Raw genomic sequence first — 17,959 nt, forward strand, 5'->3', positions numbered from 1 at the left:
ATGTTGAAGTGTTTTTGGTCCAACACGACCATTAATCACTCCTAACTGTATTATTATAGCCTAAAATCTCACCCTGGTGTTATAAAGCCTAGCATCTCAAAAGATTGGCTAACTAAGGCCTAGCATCCAAACGTAACGTAAATTCTTACCTGAAAGCTAATCAAAATACGACGCCTTACCCTAAAATCTATCACTAATTTGATCCTATAAAACATAAAAGAGTACTTAACCTCAAATCATCTTTTGTTTTCTGAAAAACTGTATAAATGGGTCTCTGTCCTGGTCATTATTTTGACATTCTAGTGGCATGTTTGTTGAAGGGTGAATTTGGGGCAAATAAACGTTTTTGTGATACCACTTCCAGGTTATAGAGTCAATTATGTCATTTCATCAAGCTTAAGTACTTGCTCTGCTACCGATATATACAAGTGGCTCAGTGTCAAAAAAGTCAAATTTGCAAACATCTTTATATTTTCAGGTTAGTGATTTATTACCATAGCATTTGCTGACCACAGCTAACTCCTCAAACGCCAAATGATTCTCCAGGCAAAGCCCCCTTTGAGTGCCATTTTTAAATATTATTGAAGGGTGGAGCAAAGTCTGGTAGGGAGTTGAGTATTCGTAACCCAAAAACAAACAAACAACCCAAAAAGCTAATACAAACCCTAACAGCTAGCATCTAACCATAGCACGAACCCTTACCTCATAAATGTCAAAGTCCAGTACTCGAGAGCTGGTATCCCGCATGTTTTTGAGTCATCCCTCCCGGTTCAAATGATTTGTATAATTTTCACTCTCCTGCAGAGTTTGCTGATGAGCAAATCATTTGAATCAGGTGTTCTGGTTTGAGGAACCTGGAAAACATGAAGGATTCCGGCACTCGAGAACCGGAGCTTCACACATGTGCCTTAAGTAACTTCTAACTAGGGATTGTCCGATGTTTTTATTAGAATAGAACCAGTCTGATCCAATCTGGAAGAGTAAATTATATAATATGTGCTCCAAATGAATTTAATTTGCAAGTATTTAGGAATGAACACATGGTAGTCTTGAATGTCTATCTCTTGAAAATCTAGAGTAATTTTTAACCTTCAAGTTCTTTTTTTATGCATTTTGTTAGACGTTTTTAGGTAAATGGCCCAAATCGGGTCAAAATTGACGCAGTTGTCATTCAGTAAGGGTTAGATTTCATTCAAGTAACACTAACAATTTTTAGTGACAAAAGGCGATATATGATACGATCCTAAAGCAACCTAAAACAACCAATCGTAGCCACCATATGGTCTATATATTTTTGCTTATGTTCCAGTCGCACTGCCTCTGCAAAATTAATGCGGTTTATACTGCAGTTCATTGAGAGGCAGAGGCAGAAGTTCAAACATCAAAAATGATCTCGCAGGTGTTTGCATTGCTTTAAGAGCAGGAGGCTCAAACAACTCCGCCAAAGATAAACTGGAATTTCCAACTTTCGACAATATGCTTTTTCCTCGCTCAGCCCGCGCCGAAGTCTGCGTGACGTCTGCTCCGCGTTCCCCGATAACCGTCTCCGGCTGACTTGTGGTAACAAGGTTTGCCCAGTAAATGAGGTTACTACGTAAACACATTTGGCCGGCGGTGATGCTGGGTTCTAAATTGTGTTTTCAATCTGGCTGGCAAGATAACAAACCCTGCCGTACAAGTCAGGAATTTACAAGCGCTTGAGCAAACATCTACTGTTTACACCAGGATGGATCAGTGGTAACACGTGGCAAAGGTGTCTGTCCTTATTTTCATATCAAAATCATCCTTTGATCTCTACTTCAAAGGCATTTCACATCAAAGAGAAAGCGGTGAAAGAAGGCATGAGGGAGCTGAAATTTCACCAGATGGTGAGGACGTGTCAAAAGTTCAAAATGGAATGATCACTTAGTTTTCACAATTTGCTATCCTGTGGCTATAATACTACGAGGATGAACCAAAAATGGTCAAAATACTACATAGGGTTAAGTATAACATACAATTTTGTTTTAGTATGTGACAAACTAAATGCCTTGTGTTTCCTAACAGTACCTTTTTTTTTAAATGATGTATTTGTGAAAGAAAATTTTGAGAGAAAAATATCATCCCAATTTAGAGTGTTATATCCCATGTGTCTTACTCATTAGACATCGGAAATACTACGTAGTAATATCTCTAAGCGTATTTTACTCAGAAATTCCATAAAATGGATTATGTAGCATCATTTGTTTTATTTCTGTCTCATCTGATACATTACCACTTCAGTGTTAAAATGCATTCGCACCCCATTCCTTGATGAATGGTTGCCAGTCCACAAAAAATATCAGTCTGACCATGATCTTGTCCCTGGTACACTCAACTGCACCTCTATTTGTGTCCGACAACAGTACAAGCATTTATTGTATTTTTGGACAACAAAATGCACTGGATTAGAAGAGTAACCAATAAAAATGCAACAGAAAATTGTTTTTGCCATGTATAGGCCACACCGGACTATCAGAAGTGGGTTGTAATATCAGATATTTATGCAGAAAGACAGTACAATGGAGGTTTTAAACAACACCAATACACTGCACCAACACAACAGTAACTTGCCTGATAGCGTTTACTAGAGGAGAGTGACCCCAGAAGGTGGGTAAAACTGCAGTTCAAACTCAGAATCAATACTTTAAGAGCATCTTCTTCTGTTCCCCTCTTTTAACGGGTGATTGCCCCCTGGTGGTGAGTAAAAAAAAAAAAAACTGTAAAGCCGCAATGGACCATAAGCCTCAGGTTTCAAAGAGTGAGAAAAAAAATTGCGATTATAATCTGAAATTTACGGTAGTCATACTCAGGTTAAGTGTGAGGTGCCTAACCTTGCGAATTCCAAAATTTTAGTACTTCTGTCTCTTAAAACAGAATCAACAAGCTGAGATTCACAGCCTAGTCTTTATTTTCTACTAAAAAGCTGTGCTGATCTTGAATCCAAAACAATGCGATATCCTCTGTCATTACAGTGGTTTACATACCTCAATTTTCATCCCAGATGACACCAATGTCCACAACGTTTTTGAAAAATCACATTTTAGTGACTAATTTCAGGTAGGGGGATCTACTAAAAAGTTTGCAGTGCATTAAAAATTTCCGGAGCGCCTTCTAAGTAACCGAGTGCTTATATCTCTGGATGTTGCAATAACGATGAATTATAGCGCCGAGTGACAGTATAGAACTTTAGGAGTCCACCCTTGACAGAACAACGTGGTCATTTTCAAGCCTAATAATCATGTTTAAAGCTCAGCGGCGCGCCGCTAAAAGAGCCGGTTGCTCTTCAGCGCTTCTCTTGTTGGAGAAAAATAACAAAAGACAAAAAAAGAAAAGTCCCTTAAGTGAAGAAAAGGGATGAAAAAAACCCCAAGATGGTTGAATTATTTATCATCTTAAATGCCACACAAAGCCTGATGTGACCGCAGAAGAAGAGGAGCTGATGCCGGAAGAAGATGGGAAAAACGTCGGTTTAAGGGAGCTCGCGGATTTGACGCTTCATTAAATAGATGGCCGACGCTTCATATGACCATATCCAAAAAATAATGAGATTAATGCATGAATTTATGGAGCGGATTTATCACGTATTTATAGAAAGTTCTTGCGTTTGGAAGTAGGAATTAGAAGATATAATTATTTGTTCTGTAAAAGCACGGTGCATGTATCTACTGATTTAAGATAAAATACTGGAAATATGAACAACAAAAGGGACTTTTTTATCGCATTGCAGACAATTAGGCAGGAAATGGTTGATTCAGCCATCGATATTTGGTTGTTTGTTTTCTGATGCACTACAGTGTAATCGTTAATTATACCTCAAATAAACCATGCTCTCCGTTTTGGGCTTTGTTATTGATCGCCTCCTGAAAGGATTTCAAAATGTGTCTGTGCAAATTAGCTAGTTGGGGATCTGTAGTTATATGTCCACATCATTTGTATGATTTGTATTGAACAGTTGCTTCTAAAAGGTTTACTTCATCAAATGATAATGGAACCGTTAAGCCTTAGCAGTTAAAGTTCATTTAGGTTCTTAAAATGATTTCTCTCATAAGACATAATGGAAAAGGAAATAATCTCTCTCAAGTGTGGCCATTATCAAACATGTAATACACATATACTCACACATATATACATTTCTATATATACATTTATACATATATATATACACACACACATATATAGATATATATCTGTTACATATATATAAAAGTTCAAGACTTTTATTGTCATATGCATAATACCACCACACAATGAAATTCTCATTCTGCATTCTTATTCTGTTCTTTTCCCTGAACAAAAGACATCCCAAAATCGAGCAAATAATAAGGTAGGCAATAAAACAAAACTAAAAAACAGTTGTTCATATGCGTATATATACTGTACTTATATATATATATATATATATATATATATATATATATATATATATATATATATATATATATATAGTTTTTTTGACCCCTCTTTAGGGTATTTTCCCCACCTTGCGACAAAACCAACTGTCATGACCCTAGGGGGTTGGCAGTATTTGTGTTGCATTGTCTCCATCTGCAGGCGTTTTTAGGTAATTGCACTTATTTTCTGATGCTGGTCTGCTATTGGTCAGCCTCCCTCAGCTTCAAAATGGCGGAACGGTAAAGCTTTGTTCTATCGCGAGTGGTTACAAAAGCGTATTTATAGTGCATTTTACTGCTTTATTCAAAGTTGAAAGGGTTAGCCATGGGTCCCAAGATTTCTAGTGATGTTAAAGAGAGAAGTAAGAAGATGATTTATACGAAAATGAAGCTGGAGATAATCAATAAATGTGACGCTAGCCTAGCCTAGTCTACCCTTACTAGCGCCACTCACAGGTAAATAAATCCTTTCTATATTTTTTATTTATGAAGTTTTCTGATCGTATACATGTATTTTTTATATACGTAGCACTTACTATACTATTTTGGTTCCAATTTTTAATATGTATGTACAATTTAGATGTTTTTACCAGGGGATATAAACGCATTAGCTATTTATCATAGGTTTGGATTGCCCGCCATATGGTGAATTCGTCCTACGAGCCCAACCGCGGAACGGATTAATCTCGTAACACGGGCCCACTGTATATGTCAAATAATCTCTCAGAATGATGGGAAATCATGTTTCCAAGCCACAACTGGCCTAATTTTGTTCGTGTTGAGACAGCAACCTTGTTGGGAGTGAATCAACGAGGCCGAGTACCATTTTGCCAGATATGATGAATCAACAATCTTAACGATCAGTGAACCAGTTATTATGCTCATCCCTCTTCCTCATCCAAAATTCAATTACACAAAACCCTCATGTTGAGCCAATACATATCTCTCTTCCATGATCACGCTGTGTCTCCATTGCTTCCTCCGTACAATAATGAGCAAAGTATCGAGCGACGGGCAGTGAGGTGTCTTAAAAAAAAAAAAAAAAACTCTCCCTCCTCATCAGAGGGGATGCTATTATTACAGCTAACTGGTCATCCATTATCATTCATCACTCCCGCTATAACTATGGCTATTAAATACTAACTGAATGTTTTAACAATTATATAGCTGTCATTGTGACAGGGTTTCAATCCCGTCTCCGCTCATAATGAAAAGAAATGACATTTGTTGATTGATTTTACGGCCCGGTTGATTGTAATTGTCCATCGACTTCTGTCATACTTCAATTACAAATCAACAGGTGGTGAAATCATCATTTCAACAATTTAAACACCACCTTTCTATATTGCGTTAGTGAAAATCCTTTTTTATGGAATTCACATCAATAGCATGAGTAAAATAGGACATTTGTTGTTGTTTTTTTGGGTACATATTAAAGGGCAGGAAGTGTAACTGTCTCAAGCTTTAGTCACACGACTACTTTGTAAACAAAAACAGTGCAGCTCAATCTCTGGCTAGCAATCAATCTTTTGATGGGAGTCCTTTTTCCTGTTTCCTCTTTTTGCATCATTGAAAAACATCTGAGTTATATAATTGCATTGTTTTATTAATTTGAAGCCTCCTAAATCATATTTTGGTAAATTTAATATTTATCTTTTTCAAAAATCTATCGATTAGGTCAAGGATCTGCAACCTGCGGCTCGGGAGACGCATGCGGCCCTTTCACAATTCTGTTGCAGATCTCCGTGGTTTGGGAAAATAAATAATGCTTGGTTCAGATCGACTACGTGGACGGGGTAGAAAGCGACGCGTTTGAATTTTAGTACTGAAGTTTGCGTGATTGGGTGATAGGGTGACATCTATAGGACAGGTTTGGTGCGACGGGACTCAAAATGTGTCGCGAAACAGCCAATCAGTTTCGGGAAAGTAAAAACAGAAAACGGAAATAAAGTGCGGCCTTACAGATTAAAAGCACAGATTTTCAGAGTAAGATATAACTGAACGTTAAAAACTACAGCACTTAAACATATCTTAACACAAAAAATGTCATCTTAATGTGATCAAGTTTGGACTCAAACGTTGTGTCGGTTTGCTAGTTCTTTTTTTAAACCAAGAAGATAACAACCTTGGTTAACACGAACACTTGCTAAATGACAAACAGAGATTATATAAATTAAATAAAGCGTGGCTTTCCAGATTAAAAGCAGATATTTCACAATAAGATAACACAGGTAAGTAAACAATACAGACCGGAGCACTTGGCACAGAACAAATCTCATCTTATTGCCCCTGTTTGTGAACACGGATGGATTCAGACATTGGTTCGGTCTGCTTGCTTCTTTTAATGGTTAACAAAAGCAACTGAAAGCAACTCCTTTGACTGCTAAAACTCAACCGATTCTGTCAGAGGTGATATTTTTTCCAACCTACCAACACTGTTGCCGCGGCGACGCGCTGTTTACATTGAAAATGTCTCTTTCGCGATGCAATGCTAACTAATTGAACAACGCTAACGCTTGAACACTAAAAAATGCTTTCTGGTCATATGCGTTTTGTAAACTTTCTATCTAGATGTATCATCTGACAGGTACAAAAGATGAGTCATAACAGAACAAAAAAGTAAATAAATTTCGAGCTTGCAATCGATAGACGAAAGGATTTGAAAGTGTGCATTAGCAGGTAGCAGTATCAAGTGCGCGTGTGGGTAACACTGGAGAGATTTGGCTTGCTGAGCGCTGGCAGCTCCATTGATTTCTAATTGAAATATCACGTTCCATAATATCCCCTCGTGAGCCGTCATCAAAAGGGCCGGGCTCGCGTTCAAAAGGGAACTCAGAGGGAAGGAAATCAAGCTCGTGTGGAAAAAGAGCCAAAAATCAGGCGGAAACTTGTTTACGGAGGTCCTGGGTCTGACACCCGGGCCTCAAAACCAGAGACTAGACCACGAGTTAAAAGTGGGGATTTGAAATCGGATGAAACTGATCCGGAATGATCAAATGTTATTTTTTAGGGAAATTATCCAACATATGTAGGGATTGTTTGAAACCGAGTTCTCTTCGGACGAATAGCATCATGAGTCATCGATACTAAGTATCGATACCAATGGAACCTTTGAAAAAAAAATTGCAAAAAGCACAATGAGAAAAATTGAATGAAAGAACTATCGTTTATATCCCATTAAAGCATTTTCATTTAAGATTACACGAAATTAATTTCTATTATAAATCTGTTAGACATGCATATCATTAATTCCTGACCATAAAACAGCGACATGAGGTCTGAGGCAGCCACGGTTATGAATACCGATACCTTGAAATATCTTCCAGATGTTCCTGGTGTTTTTGTTATGTTTATGTTTACCAGTACGTTGTATTTAATGTCATTTTTTTCACAGATTTTATTTTTTATTTTAAGTCAATAGACTACTTTCTTTCTCATCGTAATCATTATTTTAAGAAATTAGATTTTTTTAAATATCCTCTTAACTCATCGGGTCATTATTTTTATTATATATATATATATATATATATATATATATATATATATATATATATATATATATATTTTTTTTTTTTTTTTTTTTTTTTTTTTTTAAAGAGTCCATATATTAAATCCCAGGTACTATGAATATTTTTTTCAAATGCTAGGCAATGCGAAATTCTAAAAATGGACGCTAGATTACTAAATTGAGCAATTTTTTTTAGGTAATTAGATACCAAAGTAATTTGTTACCTTCTGTGATTAAATAGTAATCAAATACATTATATTATAAGAATATTATAAGAATATTAAATAATGCATGTAACAAATTACCAAAGTAATTGATTAATCTTTTACTAAAGTAATTGATTACTTTAGTACTAAATGAAACAAGTATTAGTAGGATAAAATACTCTAATACTTGAGGAATAACATAATCAATTCCATAAGGTGTTAAAATAATTGATTTTTAGGTAATAAAGTACCAAAATAATTAATTCATTTTTTACTAAAGTAATTGATTACTTTAGCGCTCAATTATTAAAGTAATTCATCCTCCTATTACTTGTTTTATTTAGTACTGGCAATTTTTAGGCACTCCGTTAACCAAACAGTTTCTTTTTTTTTTTTTTAAATTATAAGTACATGGGCCTGGATGTTTTAACTCTTAAAAAAAGGAAAAACAATCCTTTGGGATTGAATGAATTAAAATCGAGTTAGAGACAGAATCATTTCCTGTGGAAGTATCATTACTTACCTGGAATGTATCGTAAAAAAAATAGCCTCAGGCAGTTAGGGAAGACACAAACGGGAACAATAACAAACCAATTCATAAAGTTAGAAAGGAATCAAAAAAGTATGCGCCAACTGTTCCCTGCTCTGCCCCCATACTGTCATCCTCCCCTCACTTCTGCATAGCGGCACCCCAGGGGGGCGCGGCTAACTCCTGCCAAAATGACGACGACAGAAAAAAAAAAAAAAAAACGAACGGGCGAGACAAACATATTACGTGATGAACATCAGAATGAACTTGATACAGCTAAGTGAATTTGATGACGCAATATTTAATTCTTTCAACACCGGCCATTTTTAGACACTCCTTTGCCTTAACGCTTGAAAATATTTGAAAAGAAATATGTACCCGGGATTCAATGTCTGGCCTCTTGAAAAACGTAAAATTCTGTGTTTGGGATTAAAGGTGAGGCATGATTCTGATGAAACTGAATGAAATTAAAACAAAAAGGCCAGTATAAGACACCGTACATTTAAAAAACGTAAATAATGGTGCCTCGCATTGCCTTCTCCGCTTTTATGTCCCGTCCAGCAGTCGGGTATTTCATTTTGAAAGTCCAAAAGGGGGCACCCGTGGTGTCTTATTTCATGACAAGAACATTTGTCAGCTCACTGTTTGGGCTTTACACACGCCTGCGGTTAGATCCGTCATTAATCATCTTTTCCTTTATAGCCGCCGCTTCCGAAAACGATCGCCGAATGGTCAGCAACTAGGAGGGTAAACACGTGCTAAAAATAGACTACGCGCATCAATGTAACCCTTAATCGGTTCAAGGTCCGGTCAAAGCTGTAAAATTTGTTGCGTAATACCATTGACATACCTGAAGCTTTTTGGGCCCTGATTGGATGATGACACTCCATGTCGGAGAACTCTATTATGAGACGGAGAACTTTTTTAGAGCATTGGCTGTGATGTCCCCGCAATGTCCTATTCTTGACTTGAAAATATTTGGAATCTTGTGAAAGTCCTTGTCACTCTTCTTCTACTGTACCCTTTACACCACTTTTATAGTTCCCGGAACAACCCTGTTCGTCTCGATTATCGTCCGGGTGGATTATCGGGGCCGATTTTCACCATTTTGGTGAGTAACGGCATCGGCCTTTTTTTTTATTACTCTTACGGACGATAAACTCCGTCATCATGCTTCTGGTCTGTAATGAAGCCTCGCTCCAGCACTGTCCCGCCCATAGAAGCATCTAATTGGTTAGATGTGCAAGAGCCAATCAGTAGTAAAAGCCATATATGGCCGTGGTCCCAAACAAACACATAGGCATAGAGCAGTCCAAGAGAGATAACATTGACTACCAATAATCAATATCGGTATCGGCCCTGAAAAAAGAAGATTGGTCGCCCTCTAAGAACCAGTATGTTATTATATGGTATGTTAGGATGCCTTTTATCGTCATTGTACAAAATTGGGAGTGCCAGTTGATGCACGTTAATAATGTGAATAGTAAATGAAATAAATAATATATAAATAAAGAATAAATAGAATCGAAATCATTGTTTCACAGGAGAGCAATCGTTATTTTCACTGTGTTCTTATTGTGTTGTTATTTAGAGCGTTAATAGCTCTGGGGTACACTCCTGTATCTTTTGGGGCATAAGAAGGTTTCAATATTTAACTTGGAGTCTGAAAATTTTTCCAAGGAGAGTTTGTGTCGTTTACCTTAAGGTACAGAAATAAACATCCATCCATCCATTCATCAATCCATTATCGTAATCACTTATCCTCACAGAGGTCACGGGGGAGCTGGAGCCTATCCCAGCTGTCTTGAGGCATTAGGCGGCGTACACCCTCAACTGGTTCCTTGCCAATCCCAGAGCACACAAAGAGGAAAAACACTCACTCTCATGAAGTAAAAAAAATAAATAAATAAATAAACTATGTATAATTTAGAGTGTCCAATTTACCTGCCATGCATATTTTTGGAATGTGAGAGGAAACTGGAGTAAAACCCACACAGGCACGGGGAGAACATGCAAACTTCACACTGGAAGGCTGGGGGTGGATGCAAACTCACAGAAAACCTGAAGGAAGTCTTTGTTCATTTCAATTTTGGAACCGATGCAGAAGTACGTGCCATTTTGAGTCCAACTTTGGAGTTCACAGACTACAATACATAAATGCTGTTACAGCTCAGAAAGATTTTGGACCTGACAAACGTGACAACACTTAAAAGATCTTTCTGTATATCAGTGTACTTAAGATCGTACCTTGTGGGACACCAATGGGTAGCTTACAATACCATGATTTCTGATGAATGATTTTTCTTTTCTTTTTTTATTACCTGCAACAAACCATGGAGTCTTCCCATAATGGCATTAGGGTAGATACTTTTTTGCCAGGCAAAAAAGATGGATGCAAAAATCCGAATTTAGCACTTAGCTTTATGCATCAAAATGATTGAAAGATGCACATCGCTGCTTTCAGCAACCATCAATCCATTTGCATCACATGTATTCATAGCCCGTGAGGAAGCTAATTCGTCAACGCGCCATACATTAACTAGGCTATTGCTCTGGCGTGCTAATTCCTCACATGTAAGCTTGTTTGGCTCCATTCATTATTTAGCAGCGAACACGCATAGACGTAATGTGTGTACAACTATAACATCGACCAACTTAAAAAGAAGCTGGGGGGGGGGGGGGGGGGGGTATGATTCTATGATTCTACATACAGATGTGGAATGAGGAATGTGCTTAATAATTTGCACATGTATTCATATCGTGGTACAGAAGCTTGATAAAGAAGACAATCGCGTGAAACATGAATATTCAGACTCATGGTAATGTGCGTGCGTCATCCGAAAGCTGCAACACACTCCCCATGGGCTGCCGTCGTTCATTCCAACAACAAGGATTGTCTCAGAAGATTAAAATGCAAGCACAAAAAAAAAAAAAAAAAAAATGATAGCGTTGGAAGCCTGACAGCAGCTGCTGTGTTAGTCAGAAGACCGCCGCATTTTTTGCGTTTGTACTGGACAGCTCCTTTTCAGATGAACACTTTGTGCCAAAATCAGGGCCCATCTTATTGTTTCCGTGCAGAGTTCACGGGGGTGAACCACACCTGCCTCGTGGGGCAGTGGAAACACTTCGGAGTAAAATCCTTCAACACAAGTACCATCTACTGGTTCTCAATGGGCATTACTCCATCTGCAACACTTAAAATTATGAACATCAAAATAAGTGCAGCGGAAGTGTTCAATTCACTTGTTTTTCAAATATGAGGGAAATACTAGCAATGAAACGAGTCCTCGGATCATTCAAGTGTTTATAAAAAAAGAAGCTTGAGGCCTTAAAAATATCAAGATACCCAGCAAAAACTGTTAATGCTCCGCATGACAGTAAAACACGGCAAAAAAAATGGTGAGGAGGCCACCTTCAAAATAAATCTTACGTTATCAAATCATTTATGGACATGTGTTAGACATATTTTTTTAAGTCGATTTTTGGTAGCTTGACTGTTTTTTTGGATTGCCGATTTGCTGTAAGCCCAACACAAACTGTTGCCCCCCCTAAAGTCCGGACCCGAGTAACACGACACTGTTCTAAAGTGACGTACAATCACACATTAACTCATTCAATCCCAAAGACGCATTTTTACGTTTTTAAGAGTCGGCATTCGATCAAGTGTTGGCTAAAAGAGGGTCTAATAATGGCCTGTGTTGAAGGAATCAAGTAAATTATTACTTTAGTACATACAGTAATCGAGTACTTTAGCACTTCAAAACCTAATATAATCAATTACTTTTACTTGTTCATACAAGATAATCAATACTTTAAAACTTCATTATTTAAAGTGATTGCTTGATTTGGTATTTAATCAACCAAAGTAATTGATTACCCAATTATTTAATTACCAAAGGTAATTGATTACTTTTATTCTTAATTCATTGAGTACCAGCCATGTTTAGAACTTCCTTTAGCAAACATTTGAAAATAAATAAATACCTGGATTTTGAACAATTGGACACATTGAAAAAAAAATAATAATTAAAAAACACGTCTTTGGAATTCACTGAATTAAGGGCACTAAAAAAATGGATTTAATTACAGTGACATTATATGAGGTAAGCATTTTGCAGTGGCTCTGTCACTATAAAAAAAACATAAAAACAGCATGTAATAATATAAATTAGCCGCTAGTTATCAATACTCAAGTGCTCCATATCACACTTATGATGCTGTCAGCTTGTCACAGTTGCCGTTCCTACTGATCACTTTTTAACAAACGCAGATTAGTCTAAAGAGGAAAGTAGATTGTTGCTAAGCGCAGTTTGAATTTAAGTAAAATTTTTCAAAAAAGTTTAACAAAAAGACATAAAAGTTGACCATTCATTTTAAAGTTAAAATGTGTTATTTGTTGTTTGATGTCTATAATTAATGAGATTGAATCACCATCATACTTGACGCGATTTTAAGGACTCATTGGAACAATGTTCCGAATTGTTATGTAATTTGCCTAGAACAAGCAGTTTGTCTTTGAACTCTTTGTCCACCCTCCATTTGTCCCTGGTGGTTTCTAGAAATCGCAAATGCACAAAACTCAAAAAGATAACTTGAGAAAAAATGCACATAATTCATGACCGGATCAATCAGAAGGAAAATCTATTAACACAGGGGGCGCTATACTTATTCTCAAGGGGCATGGGCCCTATTGACACGGAATCACCATCGCTCCTGTCGAAAGTCGAGGTCTTCAAACGTGGACTCGTCAGACCAATGCAGAAATCATTGACGTTTTTCGTCCGATACCGAAGCCAACAAGTCTCGCTTAGCCTCCTCATTTGTTACCATTTTCAGCCATGAGGTCACACTGCCGCCGCCGATCGGCTATGATGAGCGACCAACGCATTCAATCGGCGCATCGATTTCAGCTACACCGGTACCTCATACTGTACCCCATCAGTCAATTTGCTAGGCAATCAAGCTCATATTCCCAATCAGATCATACATTTTTTTTCTTTGGGAAAGACACTTAATCTGCGGTACAAATCTGCAGTGTATCACCTTTTTTTTTTTTTTTTTTTGACGGCTTACTCAGTTATCCATTAAACACCTGCAATCCCTGACCTTTTTTCCGTGTTTACCATAAACAGCGGGGTCCTCTTACAACACTTTTATGCACTGGTGGAGGCGCTCAAAGCTGTTCAAACAATCCTCCGTGTTGTAGCAAACACGCTAGTATTTGTCATTCACAGCATCTCACTCTATCATTATGATTATTTCAGCATGAACGCCAACCATTAGAGGATATTTATGACTGGGGTGGGGGGGTGAATAATGTGATAACCTCACGCCTCGCTGGAATCGTGAAAGGGAGTTGGTTGAAGACAGTTGATTCAAATTTGGACGCAGCCATTTAAAGATGATACAGTTCTATAGGCGTGATATTTTGTTTTTCAATTCACTTTATTGTAGTCAAATCTGCAATATGATTCTATAATAGAGAGCTCGGGGTGAAGTCAGGCGGGAAAATGCCTGCAGGAAAACCCTTCCAGTGATGGGACCGCATCGTAGTAGAAGAGGTGTGTGGAGCTCAGAAATTTTGCAATGTGGAAAAAAAAAAAACGCTCAAATGCGATGGAGCGCGTCAGTGGTCCAATCACATTTAAGGGGGGTCCAACTTGCAATCTTAAAAGTCCATTTAACAAATAAAATAAATAAAAGGTGGGGGGGGGGGGTGCGTGGACGTGCTCAGCGTGCGTAATTGTGACTCGGGCACAAAAGAAGCCGGGGGTGATAAAATCGAGCCTGGAGCGCGTTGAATGAGGTGCAGTTGGAAATTAGCCCCGTAAAAAAAAAAAAAATGCGGTGCATGAAAAAAAAAAAAAGTTCCTACCTTCCGTGCAAGCTGCGATCCGAGAGAAGGTGAGCGGAGTGGAGGTGAGCCGAGAGAAGCTCCTCTTATAACCACCGAGGCGGCGTACGGAGCCCCCGAGCGAAGGCGCACACAAGTCGGAGGAGGAGGGGGCGCTGCTGGTGGAGGGGGGGCACACCAGTCCGGATTCCCATGCACACGGGCACTTTTTTTCCCTCCTTCTTCCTGCTGCGGCTTCCTCCTCGTTTGTTTGTTTGTTTATCTGTTGTTGGTGGTGGAGGGTGTGTGGTCGGCGTGTTTCCATGGAGCGCCTCCGGGGCGACCTGAATGACCGCGGCGGAGCCTCATCAGCAGAGCAGCCCGCATGTGTGCTTGGGTTGGGACCGGAGTGGAGAGAGGCTCGTCTTCCTCATTCTTCCTCTTACACTTACCCCCACCCACTCTCTCTCTCTCTCTCTCTCTCTCTCTCTCTCTCTCTCTCTCTCTCTCTCTCTCTCTCTCTCTCTCTTTCTCGCTCGCTCGCTCTCTCTTCCTTCACACGCCTTTTTTCGCTTTCTTTGCAGCCTTGATAACAGCTGGGCTTACATGCGCCTACATGACAATCTTGACAAAGCACACCTGCTTCTTATAAGCACCGCAGGGAATGCTTTTTGGTTTTAGTAGCCAATGTAAATTGTAGAAAGTTAATCATGAGGGATAAGAATTGAGGAGTGTGAAAACCTGATCTTTTTTTTTTTTTTTAAATATACAGTACAGTTGGCCCCGGTGTTACGAGATTAATCCGTTCCGCGATTGGGCTCGTAAAACGAATTGGCCATATGGAGGGCAATTCAAACCTGTTAAGTAGCTAATGCCTTTAAAACCCCAGATAAAAACATCAAAATTGTACTACATATTAAAAATTGGTGCCAAAATAGCATAGTAAGTGCTACGTATATATAAGTATACATGTATATAATCAGAAAACATCATAAATAAAAAATATAGAAAGGATTTATTTACCTTTGAGTGTCGCTTGTTATGGCCATATTCCCTAGTAAGGGTAGCCTAGGCTAGGCTAGCTATGTGTTTCTTGATTATCTCCAGCTTCGTTTCCATATAAATCATCTTCTAACTTCTCTCTTTAACGTCACTAGCCACCTTGGGACCCATGGCTAACCCTTTCAACTTTGAATTAAGCAGTAAAATGCACTATAAATACGCTTTTGTAACCACACGCAATAGAACAAAGCTTTATCGTGACGGCAACAGAAAATAAGTGCAATTACCTAAAAACGCCTGCAGATGGGGAAAAAAAACACAAATATAGCCAGCCCCGTAGGGTAATAATAGTTGTCTCAAAGTCGGGAAAATACCGTAAAGAGGGTACAAAAAAAAATCAGTATTCCACGTCGCAACATGAAAAAAACGTAAGCCAGGGATGCTGTAACACAGGGGTCCACTGTATCTGTATTTTTAATAACCAAAGAAATGATGATATTCCAAACGAGCTATAGAAAAGCTGTAATGTACAGGTCAGGCCATTAGTTGGCGATTTAATTTGTTTAGTTTTTTTTGTTGTCAAAAGTATGGACTTCAGAGGTATTCAAAGGGAAAATTTAGCATTCAAGCAAGATACTCACAATCTTCAAATATCTATTTTGTGTGCGAGTTAAGATAACTTCCAGTTCATATGCCAAACTAAGATCATCATTTTAATCATTTCAAGTGACCACAACATTTTTACATAAGCTCGAGTTACCATCAGTCCGACCGCGACGCCTTCAGGGATGCTCCGAAATGATAGCGTCAGTGTGATTATGCTAATATGCTGCCATCACCATTTTCAAATGGGACCATTTGCGCTACTGCCTGGATGTTCTCGTGTGAAATATGGAGGAGCACTCGCGCGGGGACGACAATTCATCACTAGCTAACAATTACACATGTACCAGAAGACGATATTTCTTTAATTCCCGTAGACTCAGACATTCAAGTACTATTTTAAGTATAGAGGCGGACTAATGTTTTACATTTTACAACTTCGGAATTGAACTTTCATAGAAGATGCTCAAAGAAGTACCGTTGGTGGTAACATAGCAAATTAAAATTTCCATCAAATTCTCAAAGTAATGAGGAATTAACTTATATTTTCATCTAATCTTTAGAAGTTTAAAATTCAATTAAGTAAAACAATACAAAAACTGACTCAATATAAAATTAAAATATCATAAAATTATTTATTGTATGTCATGTATTATATGTATATGTTAAGTCATTTGTTGTAAAGTTATTAGACGTCCTCATGTTAAAGGGACACTGTGTAAGATTTAGACCGTTTTTCATTAAAAAAGAATCAAATAAATGATTATAAGTTTCAAAAACTTGCAAATAAATGTGTTCTTAACGACCAACGGTATGTTTTAAATATAATCGTAGCTCTAATTATTATTAAATGATATTACATTGGGGTAGCACTGCTCCAGAGGCGGCCATGTTTGTTATAGCTATGGACAATGGTAAATGCAGTCCGTAATGAAAAACTGTCAAATCTTACACAGTGTCCTTTAAGGCAGGAAAAGACCTGGTCTAAGTGCTACAGACTCATGTCTGCCATCTAGCGGTGAAAGCTGATATTACAACTTTTTCAATTTCTTTTTTTTACAATTTCTTAGAAAACATGTTCATTAGCATTCGCATTTTAAAATATTTTTTTAATTTGTAAAAATTAATAATCTTTTATTTTAAGTCACATGTTGCCCGATGCTGTCAAATCTTACACAGTGTCCTTTAAGGCAGGAAAAGACCTGGTCTAAGTGCTACAGACTCATGTCTGCCATCTAGCGGTGAAAGCTGATATTACAACTTAAAACTGCTGTAAATGACTAGTTTTTTTTTCTGTTTTCTTTTCCAATTACAGCATTTCTAACGCTAACATGCTATCTTGTAGTTATGACATTAGCAAAATTTACAATAAATTCTCAAATTAAAGTGGGATTAACTTTTATTTGATTGAATCCTTAGATGTTTCGAATTCTTTTGGTTTTTTTTTTCCACAAAAATCCAGTCAATATTTTCAAACCCGTGTCTGCCTTTTAGTGGTGAATGGTGATATTACAACTTAAACTGCAATTGATTTTTTCTGGTTTTTTTTGCCTGTTTATACCCCATATTTCTTAGAAAACATGCTCATTAGCATTAGCATTTTATTTATTTTTTTATTTGTAAAAATAATAATCTTTTATTTTAAGTCGCATGCTGCCCGATTCTTAGTTTTCTCTCCGAATCTACTCTAGGTGTACCTAAAAAAACGACAGCGGATGAGCATACCCTGTGACTTCTACAAAATCACATGACTGATCACATGACATCACATGCCACTTTCCCTTTCTTTCGCTTCCTGTCTTTTTCACCTGCAGCCACTCCTGTCTTATTGGGGGCAGCCGAAAATAAAGGAACTATTTCAGGGAA

General features: G+C 37.8%; 1 protein-coding gene and 1 non-coding gene across 3 annotated transcripts in view; both read right to left on the reverse strand.

Annotated features, from left to right (window-relative positions):
- The window catches only part of slc8a1b (solute carrier family 8 member 1b), a 118,445-nt gene extending 103,566 nt beyond the window's left edge, over positions 1 to 14,879 (reverse strand). For both annotated transcript variants that reach the window (XM_088420820.1, XM_088420821.1), the window contains exon 1: positions 14,531 to 14,879. The gene's annotated coding sequence lies outside the window, so the exon portion shown is untranslated. The remainder of the gene's footprint in view (positions 1 to 14,530) is intronic.
- On the reverse strand, positions 429 to 508 carry LOC148419947 (small nucleolar RNA SNORD36). Its single transcript, XR_015866498.1, has one exon. It is a non-coding gene; the product is annotated as a small nucleolar RNA SNORD36 (small nucleolar RNA).
- Positions 14,880 to 17,959: the final 3,080 nt, after the last annotated feature.

Source organism: Hippichthys cyanospilos, chromosome 8, assembly GCF_059441005.1.
Source record: "Hippichthys cyanospilos isolate Australia breed blue-spotted pipefish chromosome 8, RoL_Hcya_1.0, whole genome shotgun sequence".
Lineage (NCBI taxonomy): Eukaryota > Metazoa > Chordata > Actinopteri > Syngnathiformes > Syngnathidae > Hippichthys > Hippichthys cyanospilos.